Genomic DNA, 6,054 nt, shown 5'->3' on the forward strand with positions numbered 1-6,054 from the left:
GGTGTTTCTGTGTGTGCATGTGTGTGTGTTTGTGTGTTTGCTTGTGTATGTGGGTGGGGGGTGTGCGTGCGTGTTTGTGAGTCTATGTTTGTGTGTGTGAGTTTTTGTGTTTGTGTGTCTATGTGTGTCTGTGTTGGGGTGTGTGTGTGTGGGTGTGTGTGCGTGCGTGTGTGTGTGTGTGTGTGTGGGTGTGGGTTTGTGTGTGTGTGTGTGTTTTTGTGTGTCTATGTTTGTGGGTGTGGGTGTGTGTGTGGCTTTGTGTGTGTGGGTGGGTGTGTGTGGGTGTGGGTTTTTGTTTGTGTGTGTGTGTCTGTGGGTGGGTGTGTTTTTGTGTGTCTGTGTGTGAGAGTTTGGATGTGTATGTTTTTGTGTGTGTGTGGGTGTGGGTTTGTGTGTGTGTGTTTGTGGGTGAGTGTGTTTATTTTTTGTGTGGGTGGGTTTGTGTGGGTGTGTTTGTATGTCTGTGTCTGTGTGGGTCTTGGTGTTTGTTTTTGTTTCTGTTTGTTTGTGTGTCTGTGTTAGTGTGTGTTATTGTGGTTGTGTATGTGTGTGGGTGTTTGTGTGTGTGTGTGTGTTTGTGACTGTGCCTGTGTGTGTGTGTGGATGTGATTTGTGTCTGTGTGTGTTTGTTTATGTGTCTGTGTGTGTTTATGTGTCTGTGCGGGTGTGTCTGGATGTGTGTGTGTGTGTGTGTCTTTATGTGTCTTTGTTTGTGTGTGTGTGTGTGTCTGTGTCTGTGGCTGTGTTTGCGTATGTGACTGGGTGTGTGTTTGTGTGTCTGTCTGTGGGTGTGTATGTGTGTGTGTGGTTTGTGTATGTGTGTGTGTTTGTGTGTTTATGTGTCTTGTGTGTATTTGGGGCTTAGTGTGTGTTTGTGTGTATTTGAGTTTGTGTGTTTGTGTGTGTGTGGCTGGGTTTGTGTGTCTGTGTTTCTGGTTGTGGGTGTGTTTGTTTGTGTGTGTTGGGGGGGTATTGTGTGTTTGTGTGTGTGTGTGTGGGTGGATGTGTATGTGTGTGGGTGTGTGTGTGTGGGTGTGTGTGTGTGTGTGTGTTTGTGTATGTGCCTGTGTGTGTGTGTGTGTGGATGTGTTTTGTGTCTCTGTGTGTTTGTTTATGTGTCTGTGTGTGTTTGTGTGTCGGTGTGGGTGTGGGTGTGTGTGTCTGTGTGTATGTGTGGGTGCGTGTGCGTGTTTGTATGCCTGTGTTTGTGTATGTGGGAGTGGGTGTGAGTTTGTGTGTGTGGTGTGGGTGTGTGTGTGTCTGTGTTTGTGTGTTTGGGTGTGGGTTTGGGTGTGTTTCTGTGCACCTATGTATATGTGTGTGGGTGTAGTTGTGTATGCGTGTTTGTGTGTCTGTGTGTGTGGTTGTGTGTGTGTGTGTGTGTGTGTGTTTTTGTGTGTCTAGGTTTGTGGGTGTGGGTATGTGTGTGGTTTTGTGTGTGTGGGTGGGTGTGTGTGGGTGTGGGTTTTTGTTTGTGTGTGTGTGTCTGTGGGTGTGTGAGCATGATTATGTGTGTGTGTTTGTGTGTGTGTGTTAGTGTGCCTGTGTGTGCATGTGTGTGTGGGTGTCTGTGTTTGTCTGTGTGTGGGTGTTTCTGTGTGTGCATGTGTGTGTGTTTGTGTGTTTGCTTGTGTATGTGGGTGGGGGGTGTGCGTGCGTGTTTGTGAGTCTATGTTTGTGTGTGTGAGTTTTTGTGTTTGTGTGTCTATGTGTGTCTGTGTCGGGGTGTGTGTGTGTGGGTGTGTGTGCGTGCGTGTGTGTGTGTGTGTGTGTGGGTGTGGGTTTGTGTGTGTGTGTGTGTTTTTGTGTGTCTATGTTTGTGGGTGTGGGTGTGTGTGTGGCTTTGTGTGTGTGGGTGGGTGTGTGTGGGTGTGGGTTTTTGTTTGTGTGTGTGTGTCTGTGGGTGGGTGTGTTTTTGTGTGCCTGTGTGTGAGAGTTTGGATGTGTATGTTTTTGTGTGTGTGTGGGTGTGGGTTTGTGTGTGTGTGTTTGTGGGTGAGTGTGTTTATTTTTTTGTGTGGGTGGGTTTGTGTGGGTGTGTTTGTATGTCTGTGTCTGTGTGGGTCTTGGTGTTTGTTTTTGTTTCTGTTTGTTTGTGTGTCTGTGTTAGTGTGTGTTATTGTGGTTGTGTATGTGTGTGGGTGTTTGTGTGTGTGTGTGAGTGTTTGTGTCTGTGCCTGTGTGTGTGTGTGTGGATGTGATTTGTGTCTGTGTGTGTTTGTTTATGTGTCTGTGTGTGTTTATGTGTCTGTGCGGGTGTGTCTGGATGTGTGTGTGTGTGTGTGTCTTTATGTGTCTTTGTTTGTGTGTGTGTGTGTGTCTGTGTCTGTGGCTGTGTTTGCGTATGTGACTGGGTGTGTGTTTGTGTGTCTGTGGGTGTGTATGTGTGTGTGTGGTTTGTGTATGTGTGTGTGTGTGTGTTTGTGTGTTTGGGTGTGTCTGTGTGTCTTTGTGTATGGATGTGGGTGTGTGTTTGTGTATGCCTTTGTTTGTGTGTGTGATTCTAGATGTGTGTGCATGTTTGTCTGCCTGTGTGTGGGAGGTGGGTTAAGGTGTGTGGGTGTGTCTGTGTATTTGTTTTTCTGTGTGTCTTTGTGTGTGTGTGGGTTGGGTGTGTGTGTGTTTGTGCGTCTGTGTGTGTGTCTTTGTTTGTATGTTTGGTTGTGTCTGTGTTTGTGTGTTTGGGTGTGGGTTTGGGTGTGTTTTTGTGCACCTTTGTATGTTTGTGTGCGTGCGCATGGGTATAAGTTTGTGTTTGTGTGTCTGTGTGTGTTGTTGTGTGTGTGTGTTTGTGTGTATGTGTTTGTGTGTGTGAGTGTTTGTGTTTTTGCGTTGGTGTGTGTGTGTCAAGTGTGTGTGTCTGTGTGAGTGTGCTTGCGTGTGTGTGGGTGTGTGTGTGGGGGTGTGTGTCTGCATTTGTGTGGCTATGTTTGTTGGTTTTTGTGTGTTTTGTATGTGTATATGTGGCTGTGTGTGTGTGTGTTTGTGTGTCTGTGTGTGTGTGTTTGTGCATCCTCATGTGTGTGTGTTTGTCTCTGTGTTTGTGGGTGTGTGTGTGTGTTTGTGGGTGAGGGTTTTTGTGCTTGTGTACCTGTATTTGTGTGTGTGTGTGTTTATGTGTCTTGTGTGTATTTGGGGCTTAGTGTGTGTTTGTGTGTATTTGAGTTTGTGTGTTTGTGTGTGTGTGGCTGGGTTTGTGTGTCTGTGTTTCTGGTTGTGGGTGTGTGTGTTTGTGTGTGTTGGGGGGGTATTGTGTGTTTGTGTGTGTGTGTGTGGGTGGATGTGTATGTGTGTGGGTGTGTGTGTGTGGGTGTGTGTGTGTGTGTGTTTTTGTGTATGTGCCTGTGTGTGTGGATGTGTTTTGTGTCTCTGTGTGTTTGTTTTTGTGTCTGTGTGTGTTTGTGTGTCTGTGTGGGTGTGGGTGTGTGTTTGTGAGTCTATGTTTGTGTGTGTGAGTTTTTGTGTTTGTGTGTCTATGTGTATCTGTGTTGGGGTGTGTGTATGTGGGTGTGTGTGCGTGTGTGAGTGTGTGTGGGTGTGGGTGTGGGTTTGTGTGTGTGTGTGTTTTTGTGTGTCTATGTTTGTGGGTGTGGGTGTGTGTGTGGGTGGGTGTGTGTGGGTGTGGGTTTTTGTTTGTGTGTGTGTGTCTGTGGGTGTGTGAGCATGATTATGTGTGTGTGTTTGTGTGTGTGTGTTAGTGTGCCTGTGTGTGTGCATGTGTGTGTGGGTGTTTGTGTTTGTGTGTGTGTGGGTGTTTCTGTGTGTGCATGTGTGTGTGTTTGTGTGTTTGCTTGTGTATGTGGGTGGGGGGTGTGCGTGCGTGTTTGTGAGTCTATGTTTGTGTGTGTGAGTTTTTGTGTTTGTGTGTCTATGTGTGTCTGTGTTGGGGTGTGTGTGTGTGGGTGTGTGTGCGTGCGTGTGTGTGTGTGAGTGTGTGTGTATGTTTGTGTATCTGTGTGTGTCTGTGTGTGGGTGTGTTTTTGTGTGTCAGTGTGTGTGAGTTTGGATGTGTATGTTTTTGTGTGTGTGTGTGTGGGTGTGTTTTTGTGTGTCTGTGTGTGTGAGTTTGGATGTGTATGTTTTTTTGTGTGTGTGTGGGTGTGGGTTTGTGTGTGTGTGTTTGTGGGTGAGTGTGTTTATTTTTTTGTGTGGGTGGTTTTGTGTGGGTGTGTTTGTATGTCTGTGTCTGTGTGGGTCTGGGTGTTTGTTTTTGTTTGTGTTTGTTTGTGTGTCTGTGTTAGTGTGTGTTATTGTGGTTGTGTATGTGTGTGGGTGTTTGTGTGTGTGTGTGTTTGTGTCTGTGCCTGTGTGTGTGTGTGTGTGTGTGGATGTGATTTGTGTCTGTGTGTGTTTGTTTATGTGTCTGTGTGTGTTTATGTGCCTGGGTGTGTGTGTCTGTGTGTATGTGTGCGTGCGTGTGTGTGTTTTTGTGCCTGTGTGTGTGCATGTGTGTGTGTGTTTGTGTGTGTATGGGTGATTCTGAGTGCGTGTGTTTGTGTGTGTTTTTGTGTATGTGGGTTGGGGGTGTGCATGCATGTTAGTGAGTCTATGTTTGTGTGTGTGAGTTTTTGTGTTTGTGTTTCTGTGTGTGTGTGTGTGTGTTGGTGTGTGTGTGTGTGGGTGGGTGTTTGTGTGTCTCTGCATGTGTGTCTGTATGTGTGTGTGTGTGTGTGTCTTTATGTGTCTTTGTCTGTGTGTGTGTGTCTGTGCCTTTGTCTTTGTTTGTGTGTGGATGTGGGTGGGTGTGTTTTTTTGTGTGTCTATGTTTGTGGGTGTGGGTGTGTGTGTGAGTTTGTGTGTGTGTGTGGGAGTGTGTGTGTGTGTCTTTGTATGTGTGTTTGAGCATCCTTGTGTGTGTGTGTGTGTGTGTGTCTGTGTGTGGTTGTTGTGTTGGTGAGTGTGTGATTGGGTGTGTATGTTTGTGTGTGTGTGTGGGTGTGTGCGTACATCTGTGTTTTTGTGTGTTCATTTGTGTGTGTGTGTGTGTGTGTGTGTTTGTGTGTCTGTGTTTGTATGTTTTGTGTGGGTGGGTTTGTGTGTGTGTGCTTGTATGTCTGTGTCTGTGTGTCTGTGTGTGTTTGTTTATGTGTCTGCGTGTGTTTGTGTGTCTGTGTGGGTGTGTGTTTGTGTGCCTGTGTTTGTGTATGTGGGAGTGGGTGTGAGTTTGTGTGTGTGGTGTGGGTGTGTGTGTGTCTGTGGTTGTGTGATTGGGTGTGGGTTTGGGTGTGTTTCTGTGCACCTATGTGTATGTGGGTGTAGTTGTGTATGCGTGTTTGTGTGTCTGTGTGTGTGGTTGTGTGTGTGTGTGTGTGTTTTTGTGTGTCTATGTTTGTGGGTGTGGGTGTGTGTGTGGCTTTGTGTGTGTGGGTGTGTGTTTGTGTTTGTGTGTGTGTGTCTGTGGGTGTGTGAGCATGATTATGTATGTGTGTTTTTATGTGTCTGTTAGTGTGCCTGTGTGTGTGCATGTGTGTGTGGGTGTTTGTGTTTGTGTGTGTGTGGGTGTTTCTGTGTGTGCATGTGTGTGTGTTTGTGTGTTTGCCTGTGTATGTGGTTGGGGGGTTTGCATGTGTGTTTGTGTGTGTGAGTTTTTGTGTTTGTGTGTCTATGTGTGTCTGTGTTGGGGTGTGTGTGTGTGGGTGTGTGCGCGTGCACGTGTGTGTGTGTGTGTGCTTGTGTGTCTGTGTGTGGGTGTGTTTTTATGTGTCTGTGTGTCTTTGAGTTTGGATGTGTATGTTTTTGTGTGTGTGTGTGCGGGTGTGGGTTTGTGTGTGTGTGCTTGTGGGTGAGTGTGTTTATTTTTTTGTGTGGGTGGGTTTGTGTGTGTGTGTTTGTATGTCTGTGTCTGTGTGGGTGTGGGCGTTTGCGTTTGTTTGTGTGTCTGTGTTTGTGTGTGTTATTGTGGTTGTGTATGTGTACGGGTGTTTGTGTGTGTGTGTGTGTGTTTCTGTGTGTGGGTGTGTGTGTCTGTGTGTATGTGTGCATGCGTGTGTGTGTTTTTGTGCCTGTGTGTGTGCATGTGTGTGTGTGTTTGTGTGTGTGTGGGTGTTTCTGAGT

This window comes from Carcharodon carcharias, chromosome 1 (assembly GCF_017639515.1).
Source record: "Carcharodon carcharias isolate sCarCar2 chromosome 1, sCarCar2.pri, whole genome shotgun sequence".
In the NCBI taxonomy this organism is placed as follows: Eukaryota; Metazoa; Chordata; class Chondrichthyes; order Lamniformes; family Lamnidae; genus Carcharodon; species Carcharodon carcharias.